Source organism: Lissotriton helveticus, chromosome 5_1 (assembly GCF_964261635.1).
Source record: "Lissotriton helveticus chromosome 5_1, aLisHel1.1, whole genome shotgun sequence".
Taxonomy (NCBI): domain Eukaryota; kingdom Metazoa; phylum Chordata; class Amphibia; order Caudata; family Salamandridae; genus Lissotriton; species Lissotriton helveticus.
Window position 1 is genome coordinate 1,661,074,850 of NC_136065.1, and position 16,000 is coordinate 1,661,090,849.

The 16,000-nt window shown below is 45.2% G+C and overlaps 1 protein-coding gene across 1 annotated transcript in view; it reads right to left on the reverse strand.

Annotated features, from left to right (window-relative positions):
- LOC144753763 (uncharacterized) overlaps positions 1 to 15,813 on the reverse strand; it is a 34,327-nt gene extending 18,514 nt beyond the window's left edge. The window contains exon 1 of the mRNA XM_078641344.1: positions 15,736 to 15,813. The gene's annotated coding sequence lies outside the window, so the exon portion shown is untranslated. The remainder of the gene's footprint in view (positions 1 to 15,735) is intronic.
- Between the last annotated feature and the right edge of the window lie 187 nt (positions 15,814 to 16,000).

Genomic DNA, 16,000 nt, shown 5'->3' on the forward strand with positions numbered 1-16,000 from the left:
GACTGGACCATATCCCCGAGAATGGGTGGGCCTTTCCCCTGTAGTATCTTATGGGCTACACAGAGTGCCTTAAATTTCACCCTCTCTCTGACGGGAAGCCAATGTAGCGCCTTCAGTGCAGGGCGAGCCGACTGGCGCCTAGGAATGTCCGTCAGGAGCCTGGCGGCCGCATTCTGCACTTACTGCAGTTTGTTTAGGGTGGACTCTGGGGCGCCCAAAAACAGTACGTTACTGAAGTCCAGCCGCAAGATGATAAGCCCCTGAATAAGTAACCTCCTAGAGGCCGCTGGAAGAAGAAGTAGGATCTTCCGGGCTGATTGGAGCAGGCCAAAACACACGCCTGAGATCTTTTTTGCGTGTGTTTTAAAAGAAAGGTCCTGCTCAAGCCACACCCCCAGGCTCTTGATCTCCTGCTTGGGGGTGGGCACAGGTCCCAGGCAGCTGGGCCAACTGCTAGGTGGTAAGGAGGGAGGGGAGTTCCCAAGCAACATCAGTTCCGTTTTGGAGCCGTTGAGCTTAAGAGCTGAGCTACACATCCACGTGAAGATCTTGTCCAGGCACGTGTGCAGCCGGTCAGGATGGTGAGTTACCTGGGGAAGACCTACCACCAGCTGGGTATCATCAGCATAGCTGATGATCTTGATACCCAGCCGCAGTACCACACTCTCCAGGGGGGCCATATAAATGTTAAATAAAGTAGGGCTCAATGATGAGCCCTGTGGCACACCACACTGGAGAGGTACTGAGGGTGATTTCTCATGGCCTTCCCACACCTCAAATGTCCGACCTTCCAAAAAGGAAGCGAACCACTTGAGGGCCATCCTGGAGACCCCCACCCCCGACAGCCGACGGAGAAGCACCTGATGGTCTACGGTGTCAAAGGCAGCACTAAGGTCCAGGAGGATCACTGCCACCGATCCCCCTGAATCCAAAATGCTCCTTGCACTCTCCACGACTGCCAGCAGGGCAGTATCGGTCCCCTGACCGGGGCGGAAGCCAGTTTGGGATTTGGCCAGCAGGGAATTGGACTCCAGGAAGCCAGATAGGCGACTATTCACCAACTTCTCCGCCACCTTGCCAAGGCCGGGGAGAAGGGAGATAGGCCTAAAGTTGGCGAGGTCAACTGGGTCCAGGTTAGGCTTCTTCAACAGAGCCTTCACAACCGCTCCCTTCCAGCTAGGGAGAACCACTCCTTGGGCAAGAGACAGATTTATAAGGTCCGTCACTGGCCGACCGATGGTAGGGGCTCCCTGCTTCAAGTACTTCATGGGTGCAGGATCTTTCGGAGAACCACTTTTCATGGTTATCAAAGCTGCGAGAACTTCTTCCACGGTAACAGGACCAAAAGAAACCAGCTCTACCGATCGCACCCTGGGCTGAAGCCCTGGGCTACCATCCGAGGCAACATCCTCGGTGAGCCGGGGGAGAGATGCAAGGATGTTATCAATTTTTGTCACGAAGACCAAAGCAGTTTACCAAGCTAATGCCAATTTAGCCGCTCTAACAGCACCAATTAGGTGTTTGATATTATGAGGTAAATGTCTAGATGTATTCCCAGTTAAAATCTGGAAGGACCAGGCATACATTTTGTTTCCCCTGTTAAGGCCAATCTTTAGTCAATCTCTGATATCAGGCACTGTGCCGTCTGCATGGAATAATGCCATAGTAACAGCTATTAGGAAAAAGTAATCTTTGGACCCTGCTGTTGTATGGCGTTTTAGATTCCGATGGATTTTCCAGATTCATGCCCTTATACAGGTACAATTCTCATTACCCTTATATAGGCATAGAAATCAAGGCCTTATTTAGGCTTAGCCCATGCAGCCCAAATACAGGCATGGCTACTTCCATCCGTTCACCAAACGTCACAACGATTTCTTGGAAAATCAGCTTAAGCCGTTAGGGACTTCCCCTTGCTTAATTATTGATTTCTCCAAGAACATAGTTAGTTTTACAATGAACATCTATTCCTTAGGGGTTCATTCATGACGTTCATATGCCTGACTTTACGTCAATCATGGCATTCCTAAACACCTTCAAGGTATAAATATACCTTCACTTCTATGGCAAAGCACGGTGGTTCGGAGCAGTTCGACGACTTACTTGCCTGACGCAGCTCGCTACAGCAAGTGCCGAAGTAAGCCGACTCTCCAGCTGACGCATTGATCGGGAAGCTGCCCTCCTCTGCTGAGAAATCCAGCTCCAGTGATTCTGACTCCCCTTGCGGGGTGTTGGTAAATCGAGTCCCGAGACAGAGATACCAGACCTCCTTCATTCTAAGGTAGGAGCGGATTAGAACCTAGAAAAACCTTTGGTAGGTTCTTGGCAAAAACTAAACCTATGCAAAAGACCTTACTTACTTCTTCCCTCGTACTAGACCTAGGTTAGGTACATTGGGGTAGGCGAAGTTTTAGAAGCACCAGTTGAGTATTTTTGCATGTGTTATTTATGCATGTATTTTTATATGGCTTAGAAACCATACACTGCTATTACAGTATTATTTTATAATACTGTTCTCGCTGTACGCATTATACTTTGCATTCTGTCTATCAATTGTAGCAGTTCACCCCTCTTGCATGAGAAAGAAGACTGTTCAACACACCTTTTATTGAAAACGTCAGTCTCACTATTTCTCTGCAAACTCTGTAGAAACGAAGCATGCACGATTGACTGAGTGAAATACTTATCTATTGTTTCCACGACTCTGAAGATAGTTATTTCAGTCCTAGGGAACAAAGTTGTCATGTTTATGTGGTTGTCAGAAACGAATCCCTTCTTGTGAATTCGAAGAAAGTTTCTAGTGACCTCTGAGCTAGCTGCCACTCACAATTAAGTTTAGTATATTCGATAGAGACCAACTGACCTAAGTCCTACATCATATCTATAGGATATCTTATTCCAATGCGCAGAGCCTATTGGGAATATAGGAACTACACTACATGGTGCCCAACGTTTGGTAAGGCACCAATTTAATGCTAGATACTAAAGTAACTCAGTCGTGCTTTTCTCAGAGACCCCGTTTTCCGTATTACTACAATAGACGTCTGGAGTGGGTAAAGGGATAATATCCGCCATAGCTGAGTAGGACAAAAAAGCTATGTACTAGCTTTTTGCTTTGTTCAACGTTGAAGGATACAGTGTTCCAAAATATTGTGCACCTTATCTTTGTTTCCTTGAAACTTGCTCTGCAAACTTTCAGTCAATAAAATGTCGAATAACGGCAACAACACGGAGTACGGTGGAGCTGCGACTGATCCAGCCAATGCAGCTCTTAACATTTCAGGTTTCCAAGAAAGCGACAAGGATGCCATAAGCATACCTCTAAATTTAAGGTAAACCATCACTATAAAACTTATTAAAAATAGCCTATCAGCAAGATGTGGTAGGGCAGTTTTTGTAATATAGGCACATAAATATCATAAGTCAGAAGTAGTCTATTCATGGATAATCTTCCCTGAAGAAGATCCAAGAAGGCATGTGTTTCACTTCTACAAAGAAGATGAACCACCAGCAAAATACATTCCTTCTGAGGATATTGAAATTCCACTAACTTACCAAGAGCATATGCTCTGGTTTAAAGGCGCTCTAAAACTTATAAATCACATTACCAGGCTTGGTCCACTAGGTAGACCAGGAGCAACATGGCCGGATTTAGCCAGCCATACTCCACATCCTGAAATTAATGAAATGACAGATGTTGAACTACGAGCTCAACTCAAAGAGCTAAACAAAATGTATAGACAATTGGTTCAATATGTCATGCAGACTCTTACAGTCCAACCAGCAATAATGATTCCACAGCATCCCCCCCACCAGGGGAACACACATAAAATTATACCACAGACTTTACATTTATTCGTTGGTAAATTATCCGCAAAACGGGAACAGATTCCATTCTGGATAGCTCAAAAAATGACTCTAATCGAAGCAGTATTTTCGAATATTACCCCTCATGAGAAACACAGAATTTTAACAATCTGTTTACCAATAGGGATCGCACCACATCTGGAGGACTGCGACACTTGGGGTACAGTCTTTGCTGCAATCTACACTAAAACACACGTGTTTCGTCTATGGCGGTAATACCAGATGTCCTGAAACAGATTAAAAATGAATACAGGGCAGAGCCTGCTTTAAATCTAGGTATGAAATTACTGAAAGATTTCAAACAGGTCTCTACAATTTCATTAGCAAATATTAACCCCTTCGATGCTGGCCCGTTTTCGTCGCTGTGCGGTAAACAAACGAACAGGGCGGGGCCGTGACGAACCCCAGCCGTCATCAGCACACGAGCACCGCGGAGCGTGATGGCTGGGGTTCGTCACCAGCATGGGAGGGGTTAAAGGTGAAGCAGCATCTGTGGCGATCCGCCAAAAGTTAAGGGAATTTGATGTAACTGAGCAACCACAAGAACTGGCCAGAATAATTGAAAAATCCTATGAAGAATTAGGCAGAGACAGCTTGGGTGGGAAACCAGTTAAACCCCAACTGTCAGAAAGTCCTGAAAAGGTCTTTACAAAAAATACTCCTACTCCTATTAAAAAGAAGTGGGAAAATAGCAAACAAACTTCTAAAGAGAAGCGTTCTCAATCCAGAGGTAGGTCTCCTCAAAAGGAGCCCCCTGAAAGGAGGTTTAACCTCAGGAATAGGGATAATTTGAGAAAACCTGGTAGATATCAAGATACTGATACACGTTCCTCCCGTACCTTTCAGACTTCGTCACAGAAATCCGAAAGAAGAGAACGGTCAGAACACAAGCAAGAACGCGTCAAGTCCAAAGACAATCAACAAGTTCAGAAAAACAAGAAACCTCAATTCACCACAAAGAAGGTAGCAGGTCTAAAAATCAGACATGCTGAGGATCTTGAGGACACAATTCAAGAACGGGGAATGGGCTCAGACAATATTGGACAGCGCAGCAGAAGTCACCATAGCTTGCAAGAACTTGAAGAATCATCTGGAGACAGTGGACTTGAATGAATTCATTCAAGTGGAAACTGCAGATACCAGGGTTAGTTGTCCACATAAGTTATATGAAATAACACTCCGGTTGGAGGGGGACATACCAAGAAAAGTGAGAGCACTCTTTTGGGAGCGACTTTCTAAGGGTTATGACATTTCTCTAGCTGAACAAGACTGGCCACCACAATTTGTCAGGGTGTGCCCACATGGCGAAGACATCATTATGCCAGCCTTCTCCAACCACATTCCAATTCATTTAAAATATACCTATGCCAGGAAATGGGCAGTCGCCCAAGCTCCTGCATTATATAAAAATCATGCAGGATGGGATGAGGATTCTCCTCACCATAAAATCCAGTTAAAAAATCAACCAACTGCACAAAGGCAGTACCCAGTTAAGCAAGAAGCTAAAAAACAGGTCAGGGAGATATTAGATCAACTTGAATACCCAGGGGTGATTGAAACATGCACCTCGTCCACGAACAATCCTTTGTTTCCTGCCTCCAAACCAGACAATACATATCGTCTAGTATTGGATTACAGACATTTGAACTCTTGTTGCAAAACTTTTGCAGTACAAAAACCACATAGTGCAGCATTAATAAATAAGATTGTGCATAAACAATACGAAACTACATTAGATATTTCTAATGGTTCTTCTGTCAAAACATTGCACCAGAAAGTAGGTATTTGACCGCTTTCTCAAATATGGGGACACAGCGTCACTTCTGTCGTCTCCCACAGGGATTCAAGAATAGTACTGGGTTATTCTCAGCAAGGGTAACAGAGTTACTACAAACCTATGATGATGAATACAATTATACATGGATTCGCCTCTGAGGGTTACAAATTCAATTAACAAAATCTAGAATTGCCCATTTAAACGTTCTCTTTCTAGGATATGAACTTTCAAGTGAAGGCAAAAGCCTGGCAGCCAACTTTCTAGAGAAATGTGCACTGCTCCAACCTCCAAAAACGCTGGAAAACACACAGTCGATTCTAGGATTCTTGAATTTCGGAAGAACTTACATTCTAAATTACGCAGAAAGGGTTAAACCTCTCTATGAATTAATCAAACCTGATTTCAAAACAAGAAATTGGACACAAAAACACTCAGAAAGTTTGCGTTCATTGCAAACAGACATGTTAGCAACAAAACGTTTACAAACACGCGTAAACGTATGCAACTTAGTGATCCGAATCATTCCAGGACAATGCAGATTCACGTACTTATCTTTTAACGAAGGTGAAAAAGTACCAATAGCTTACAAATCACATTTATGCACACAAGCAGAAATGAAATTCACTTCAACAGAAAAATTCTGACCGGTTTAAACTGCAGTAGCAAAAGAGAGAGCCCTCGCACAGGGTAAACGAATTATGGTTGTTACACCTGTACCTGCCTTAGAGGCAGTAACAAAAGCGAGCATTCCAAATGCTAAAGCTTTGCATCTGAGATGGATATGATGGGTTAATTCTCTTGCTGCAATAGACGTTGAAATAGTTTTTGATCCTTATTTGAAAACACAAGCATTTCTACAATACGAACAAGAATGTCCTCTGCCTACTGAAATTCTGCCTCTAGAGCAGTATGAATGTATAATGTATACTGACGGATCAGCTCAACCCGCTACAGGGGTAAACAAGCCTATCGTGCGGCATGCGCGATCGTTAAAGGTCGTTGGCACAATGGCAAATTCCGACCAATGGTCACTAAAACACAATCTCTAGGAGATTGTACAGCTCAGCGAGCTGAACTACAAGCTTTCAAGATGGCGCTTGAAAATACGGACCGCAAATTCCCCACACTCATTCGTATTATTGTGTTCAATCTTACAATGAATACATGCAGAACTGGATTCAAAACGGTTACAAAGATGCAAAAGGTGGCACAATCAAGCATAAACTGCTCTGGGAACAAGTAGTTCAGTTACGACAAGGACTACAAAACACTCACGTGATACATACGCTGAGTCATCAACGTGATGGCGTTCACATGGCAGTGAATTCATTGGCTGATGAAGCCGCAAAGGCAGCTGTGCAAAGGGCTTCCGTAGCTGCAATCACTCGTTCAAAAACTAAAATAGACAGCGAAATAATGCTAGCTGTCAATGCTTCTAGCAAAGATAGTGGTAAAATATTACCGAAAGGGTTTCCACTCAAATGCTCGTATATAACTGATGCGAACAATGTTCTGTTTGCTCGAATCCCTGGAGTGGGAGATAGAGTAATTCCAAACATGGAACATAGATTAGGACTAATTTTAGCAGCACATGAAGGGCTCGCCTCTGCTCATGCAGGTGTTTCCGTCACAGTGTCACTATTAAAACAGAGATACTGCTGGCCACGCATGAGAAAACAGACCAGAAACTTTGTTTTGGAATGTGAAATCTGCCAAAAGATGAAAGTCTCTACAGTGAAACGTCCTGCGCAGACGCCCCTGTTAATTTCAGATAAACCATTAGCTTGCGTTTACCTGGACCACTGCAGTCCCTTACAGAGGGATGGTAACTATAAATATATCATGGTCGCAGTGGATTTGTGTTCAAGATTCATTTGGATGTGGCCTCAGCGCTCGGCTGACGCTCGAACAGTTATAAAAGATGTGCGAGTCTTTATCGGCACATACGCAGCTGGCACGTAACATTCTAGCCAGGGTCCTGCGTTTATCTCTCGAGCTTACAAGGAGGCCAATGGCCAAATTGGGCGTTGCTTTGCGGTTCTCTAGTCCATTCCATCCTGAGGGAAATTCAGTAGTGGAGAGAAAAAACCAAGACATAAAGCAATCTATAACAGCTAGGGTATTAGCCTCGGGTGACGGGCGGGTCAAACATCTAATAAGTGTCCAACGTAGTCTTAACAATCTGCCAAGAAGTTCTCTAGGGGGTATTACTCCATATGAAGTCCTTTTAGGTCAAGAATGTTAGTATCAGATCTCGATTGTCAGACTTCAGTGATAGACCAGAAACCCTTTGATATCAAAGACCGTTTGGCTGTTTTACAGGACTTAAATGAAATAAGAACGAAACAAAATAACGTGTTCCTGAAGCCAACCACGACTGAAGAGAAACCAACCGTCCCAGCAAGGCCTGTCTGGATTCCTAAGCTTGGGGATCTAGTCAGAGAAAAGATCGTGGACAAGAAGGAATTTGGGTCTTCTCACAAACAAACAGTACCTGTCCGAGCAATCCACAGATCAAGAACAGTATTACTGCCGCCCCTTGCTGGTAAAAAGGAGAACAGGTTTGTGTCTATCGACCTGGTCAAAGCACTTCATGTGGCCGCTATTAAGCAGTAGGCCAAGTGGACTCCGCCAATGTAGCAGACGCCCTAATCTGGCTACTATCCAAGAGGGTAAAACTGAGAGACTGATCACCTTTGAAGAATCTGCAGTGCGAAATGAAGGACTAAGCAACAAAGCTATGGAACTTGTACCTCTTGAAACCCAAATAACAGTTTGTCAACAAACACCTGTCTACAACGAAGTAGCATCAGACTATACGAATGTAACAAGTGATCAAGTGGTTCCAGCGATTTCAACGAATCCTGATGCAATCCCAATAATTGACAGAACTTCCTCTGGCTATTTTATTAACTTTGATACATTTACGGAGGATCCAAGCGAACCTGAAACGACGCTGGTAAAAAGAACTTTGAAAGAACAAGCAACAGACCTTTTTCATCACTTGGAAAAGACTTATCTGGTTTCACCATGGATTGAACTTTGGGTTGTGTTGGGTGTGCTTTTTCTTCTACTTTGGTTGACTCTGGTAATAATTTGGGAATGCTGATAAATGGAAGATATGTTAAAAAGGACACAGCAAGTAAGAACATCAACTTACTACTCAAGCCACACAAATCATCTCATCGCGAACAAATAGACTTGTCACCAGTGAATATCACAGCCGTTCCTATACCTCGTGGTATACCTTGGGACAGAACTGACTATGACATTTTTGGCCCGTCAGAGCTGTTGAAGATTCCACACCAGTTCAAAATGTCCTTGAATGACTTTGTTTCATCTGGTACATTTTCTGATGATTGGGACTTCAAGACTGTTAATAATATGATGTCAGACTTAGAAATGTCTCCTGTATTTACAAATCATGAATACGGTCGTCATTTCTTGCACAAATCTGCAAACCCAAAAAATGTAGTGATTTATAACCAATTTTTTGGAACATTTCCATACTTTTCAGGTGTTAATATTTCCAATCCAGAATCATTTTACTTTAAAAATGTTAATAATATTAAGACAGGAATGAAAAGTATGTTGACAAATACCAAGCAAATTTATTCTGCAGCCTTTTATGCAGCTGTCTTCACTAAGTGTCGACTTTTGGAAAGACAACATTGAGACAAAAACTGTCTGGGGCACAAAAGATTCGCAAGTGCAGGGGATAGAAACTTTATTTATTTAGAGTCTGCTCCATCCCAGAGCAAATTATGTTTTTGAATGACACTGTCCAACAGACATCTTGCCTTGGGTTAGCCAAGATAAAAGACCTAAACAATCCATCCATACCTACACCTACACCTGATAGCAATAACACTTCAGAGGGGGAGGTCGACATACATACTATTTTGCAAAACATCAGAACAGATCCAGATTGGAAAAAGTGGTTAATCTGGCCCACTGACACAAACAACTGTCAAGATAGATTCCTGAATAAAACACGGGGGTTCACATTCACTATGCCAGATCCAAGTAATGTTCAGAGACAGAAGTTTACCTCTCTTGCATGAGAATGAAGACTGTTCAATAAACCTGTTATTGAAAACGCCATCTCACTATTTCTCTGCAAACTCTGTAGAAATGAAGCATGCAAGATTGACTGAGTGAAATACTTATCTATTGTTTCCACGACTCTGAAGTTATTCCAGTCCTAGGGAACAAAGTTGTCATGATTATGTGGGTGCAAAAACTGTCCTGATGATTGTCTCGATGAATGACAGAGTGTGAGACCCAAACGTCGACGATAAGACACTACGCCGGCCACACGCTGGATCCCGTCTTCTCATCCAGCAAGCACATCACCTTCAGCCACTCCACCGGACTCCATTGGACCGACCACAGCTGCGTCCACTTCAGCTTCAGAAGAACCACATCCCACCACCACCCGCAACAGGTTCCTCACAGGAACTGGAGCAAGATCACCGCCGACCAGCTCACCACCTCCCTCAGCCAGAACCCACCCGCCAGCACAACGGACCCCAACGAAGCAGCCCGCAACTTCACGCAGTGGTTGACCGCCTGCGCCGACGACCTCGCACCTCTGAAGAACCCTCCCAGCAAAACCAGAAGCAAGAAGGCCTCCTGGTTCACCGACAAACTCAAGGACTCCAAGAAGACCTACCGCACCCTCGAGAAAGCCTGGCTCCTCGACCAGACCACTGACAACATGACCGCCCTCAAACACACCACCCACAAGCACCACCAGCTTATCCGCACCACCAAGAAGAAATCACTGAAGGAATGACTGGACAACAATGCACACGACAGCAAGGAACTCTTCAGCATCGTCAAGGAGTTCTCCAACCCCAGCACCGGCAACAACGACATCTCTCCTTCACAAAATCTCTGCAACTCTCTCGCCTCGTTCTTCCACCGCAACATCGCCGACATCCACAGCAGCTTCGGCGCACCATCCACGCACCCAACCGTAGAACCAACGCCCCCCACCGCCACCCCCCGCACCTGGACCACAGTGACCACCAAAGACACAGCCCGCACGATGAACACCATCCACTCCGGATCTCCAACCGAACCCTGCCCCCACCACGTCTTCAACAAGGCCGACTCCACCATCGCACCCCAACTCCGGAACATCATCAACACCTCCTTCAACATCGCCACCTTCCCGGAGAGCTGGAAGCATGCCGAGCTCAGCGCCCTACTGAAGAAACCAACAGCGGACCCCACCGACCTCAAGAACTTCCGCCCCATCTCGCTCCTCCCTTTTCCTGCCAAAGTCACCGAGAAGATCGTCAACAGACAGCTTGCCGCCTTCCTCGAGACGAACGGATCCCTCGACCCCTCACAGTCCTGTTTCAGAGCCAACCACAGCACCGAGACCACCCTCATCGCAGCCACCGACGACATCCGTGCCCTGCTCGACAACGGGGAAACCGCGGCACTCATCCTCCTGTACCTCTCTGCAGCGTTCGACACTGTCTGCCACCGCACCCTAGTTCAACGTCTCAACAACATCGGCATCCAAGAGAAAGCACTGGAGTGGATCATCTCATTCCTCGCCGGAAGAACACAGAGAGTCCGCCTCCCCCCATTTCGATCCAAGGACACCGAAGTCATCTGCGGGAAGATCATCACTCAGCCCCACCCTCTTCAACGTCTACATGAGAACTCTTGCAACCATCGTACGCCAACACAACCTCAACATCATCACCTACGCCGACAACACCCAGCTGATCCTCTCCCTCACCAGAGACCCCAACACCGCCAGAACCAGCCTACACGAAGGGATGAAAGACGTCGCCGAGTGGATGAAGAACAGCCGCCTGAAACTGAACTCGGACAAGACGGAAGTCCTCATCCTGGGACCATCGCCCTCCGCCTGGGACAACTCCTGTTGGCCCCCCGCACTGGGCAGCGCACCCAAGCCAACAGGCCACGCACGCAACCTGGGCTTCATCCTGGACTCCTCCCTCTCGATGACCAGACAAGTCAACGCCGTCTCATCATCATGCTTTCACACCATTCGCATGCTCCGCAAGATCTTCCGATGGATCCCAACCGAAACCAGGAAGACAGTCACCCAGGCACTCGTCACCAGCCGACTGGACTACGGAAACACCCTCTACGCCGGAACAACAGCCAAGCTACAGAAAAGACTCCAACGCATCCAGAACGCCTCTGCCCGACTCATCCTGGACATCCCCTGACGCAGCCACATCTCCGACCACCTGAGGGACCTGCACTGGCTCCCCGTCAACAAGAGGATCACGTTCAGGCTTCTCACCCACGCACACAAGTCTCTCCACGACCTGGGCCCCAAGTACCTCAACGACCGCCTGACATTCTACACGCCCACCCGCCAGCTACGATCTACTAGCCTCGCCCTCGCCGCCGTGCCACGCATCCGAAGAGCCACCGCCGGAGGCAGATCCTTCTCCTACCTGGCGGCCAAGACATGGAACTCCCTCCCCATCCACCTTTGGCTAACCCAGGACCATCTCGCCTTCAGGAGACAACTCAAGACCTGGCTGTTCGAGCAGTAACGGACCCCCTCCCCCAAGCGCCTTGAGACCCTTTTGGGTGAGTAGTGCGCTATACAAGTGTTATGATTGATTGATTGATTGATTGATTGAATAACCACTGCTCATGTGAAAAACTTGGTAGCAGTGTATGTTTGAGTTGCCATACATGAATTGACATATGGATTTATACCTATGCGGATTGAATAGGATATGTTTTATGTATATTATGAAAATTATAAAAATATACTGGTTACATGGTAATAGTCTCTTGAGTATTTTGGAATTTTGTTCACTGCTGTGACACTTAAAAAATGTGTAAATAACGTGAAGTAATTCCTTCAGGAACAATTTTTGCTGTGTTATAGAAACTAATCCCTTCTTGTGAATTCGAGAACGTTTCTAGTGACCTCTGAGCTAGCAGGCACTCACAATTAAGTTTAGTATATTTGATAGAGACCTACTGACCTAAGTCCTACGTCATATCTATAGGATATATTATTCCAATGGGCAGAGCCTATTGGGACTATAGGAACTACACTACACTGCTGTTCTGAGCAACTATAGGCCTATCTCCTTGCTGCCTTTTATAGTGAAAATCCTTGAGCATTATGTCAGTAAATTGCTAGCTCAATATTTAGAAAAGTATAACTGCACTGAACCATCTTTTATTACAGCCATGGACGAGGGACATTCAGCAGTGCTGATTTTATTAGACCTCACACCTGCATTGGCTACAGTATGCCATGCCACCCTTCTATTCAGGCTAGAGTCAATTGGAGTGAGCACAATTGCCTTGCAATGGGTACGCTCGTACCTTTCAAATAGAAGTCTAGCTGTTGCTCTTCCCTCACCCCCCCATCGCTAGAAATCAGGGATTGCCACAGGGGTTGGCTATCAGCCAAATTTTGTTTAACATTTACCTGATCCCATTTATTAGACTTATTAAGTCACGCAGCATGACCCAAATAATTATGTTAATCATATTCAGCTCAACTTGTCTCGGTAGCAGTATGCAACTATCCTTCTTTCATGACTACCTGAATGACATTCATGTCTCAACATCAACTCTCTAAAGTTTAATGGGGACAAGACTGAGATGCTCTACTGTACAGCTCAATATTAGCCAGAGACTTTACCCCTTAATCTCTGTCCTGGATCATTTAACAGACCTTTGACCGCCATTAACTTGGCCCGTAACTTAGGAGTCACCTTTGATGACAAACTCCTGTAAATAAAATGGCAGGAAGATGTTTTGCGCTTCTGAAAGCTCTTTGGAAGATCCTGCGGGACTCCCGCCTTCCACCAGAGCCATGGTTGTCCATAGCATTATTCTAAGTTGCCTGGATTACTGCAATGCCCTTTTCCAGGATGTTCCAGAATACTTTTTACATCGTATATGTAGGGTACAGAATACAGCTGCAAAACTTGTTTTAAATCTACCTTTCTGCCATTAAGGGAGTTGGACTGGGTGCCACTCAAGCAAACAATGTTGTTTAAATCCCTCTGTATGGCGTATAAAGTCTGCCATAGGATGGGCCCTCTTCCCCTTGAAAAGCGACTTAGAAGATACATCCCCAACAGAGCCCCCTGATCCGCATCAGCCAATCTGCCCTGTGTAACGAAGTTCAGGAAATCGAGGCAAGGTGGCAGGACATTTACAGTTCATGCAGCCAAGCTCTGGATTGCACTTCCCCATTCCTGAAGATCCATGTCTGACCTATTGAAGTTGAGGAGGGTGCTAAAAACGTGGCTATTTCCCAAGTAACTGGAATTCAGCCGCCTGTCCCTGAAGCTATGTCTCTACAGGTATTACTCTGTGGATATCGTTCCATTTCTTTTTCTCTACCCTCCTCAACTGTTATGTCCAGCGCCAGGATACCAGTAGGTGACAGTGCGCTTTGCCCAATCAATAAATAAATAAAATATTAGCCATAATGTGGAGCTACTGAAAAGTCAAATAGGCCATATATATATAGTCAAAATGATTAACATGTTTATGGAAGGACAAATGCAGTAGAGATGCTGTTTAGCTCGACTTATACCCAGTTGTCAGAAACACCAGCTATCTGGATCCATAACAATCCCTAAATTCAGGGGTCACACGCGATAAAGATCGATTTTCTGTACATAGCCCATAAAATACTTATAATACTTGTACAAAATAAAACTTCCACGAGAAAATATCCCTAAATACACCATGAAATTCTTCCATCAGCCACCCCCTCGCTCCCAGACAGGCAAAACCTGAATAGGGTAGAAACTATGATGCCACATGACACACAACAGAGTCCGGAACAGGTTTGAGTGGGGAAGTCCCCATGTTCAATCTGCCGGAAACATGGTAAAGGATGCAGGCTAAGTGCCTGTGCAGCGAACAGCCTGGCCTCCACAGTGCTCATTGTCCAATTCCAGCCTCTTTAACAGTGCATGTCCGGTGGGCTTGTAGTGTGCAACCCTTTACATATAATCCCTATGTGCACACAGATTAAAGATGGTCGGTGGCTGAAAACATTCCTCCGTATCATTACATAAAGTAAAGCAAGCATTGGCAAAGTCAATAGGTCTCGTCTGTCTTTAGCCATGCTGTATGTCACAAATAGACCGGGTGAAAAAACAAGGTCACTTTATTCAGGCTTGGTTCCAGGATAGATGAGTAGGAGAAGATGAGTAGATAAAGCGTAGCCCCACCAGGAGCAGCCTCCCTGCTGCTCAGCCTGCATCCACCAACTGACACTCCACACATAAACACCCAAGCATTCTATGACATCCTCACACATTCCAGCATACATCCTTGCTGAGCAGTAGAGAAGAGACAACTACAGAAGAAAAAAGACAATAATTAGTTTATGACACATCCTCTTTCCTTAGGGAACTAAAAGCAGAAGAGTAGTACAAGAGTATACACATCAGAGTAGGAACATCATAATAAACACTGAAGGAGAAAGGATGGAAGAAACATTCCAGAGTATACATATAAGAAATTGTAGAGAGTGCTTTTATTCTAATGTGTGTGTAGACCTTTATGGAAGGTATGTGTCTTTGTATTCTTTATTCTGGAATGTTAAACGTGCATCTTTCAGATTACAGCCTGCACTTGATGTGACCAGTCTGCACTTGATGTGACCGGTCGTGGGTTCTTTGTATGGATTAAATCCTTCTTCATTTTATACCTGAACTCTGGATTCCTCATTTATTTTTAAGAGAGGATTGAACTTCCTACATTTAATGGCGATGTTTTTATTTTTGACTCAAGACCCACTGACCTTCGTGGAGTTATTTGTTTACACGTTCAAAACGATTATCCGGAATTTTGGACTTTGGTAGCACCTAGATGGCAAAATATTTTCTGTGCTGTTTCACACACAGTTGGGACCTGTCATTGTGTTCTGCGATATTAGTTTAGCCTACATGGAAGATTCATCTACTTTCTCACTATTGGATGCAAATAAGGTACTGTTCGTTTTACGCTCCGACGCGGGCTTGAATTTTACTAATTTTGCTAGCTAGTGCTTAGCACAGCACACCCTTACACACGTGTTTATGTTTGAATCTTACAGATTTTCAGCCGCTGTGATTATCACGAGCGCAGGATCTTGGAGTTGGAACTGTCCTGTGTTCCATGACGTTTGTTATCTTCTGTCTTCTGACGCATCGCAAGTATCACACGGACGCAGCTTGCTCATCACGCTCTTCACGTACTAGACGCTAGTCACTTTCCAGCGGCTGCCATTTTGGACTCCTTTTGATCGTTTCTTCGGCATTTTGCTAGTCTCGTACAGCGGCGGTGCGTCCATTGGGGCGTTCGGGCGTTGCCCTCCCA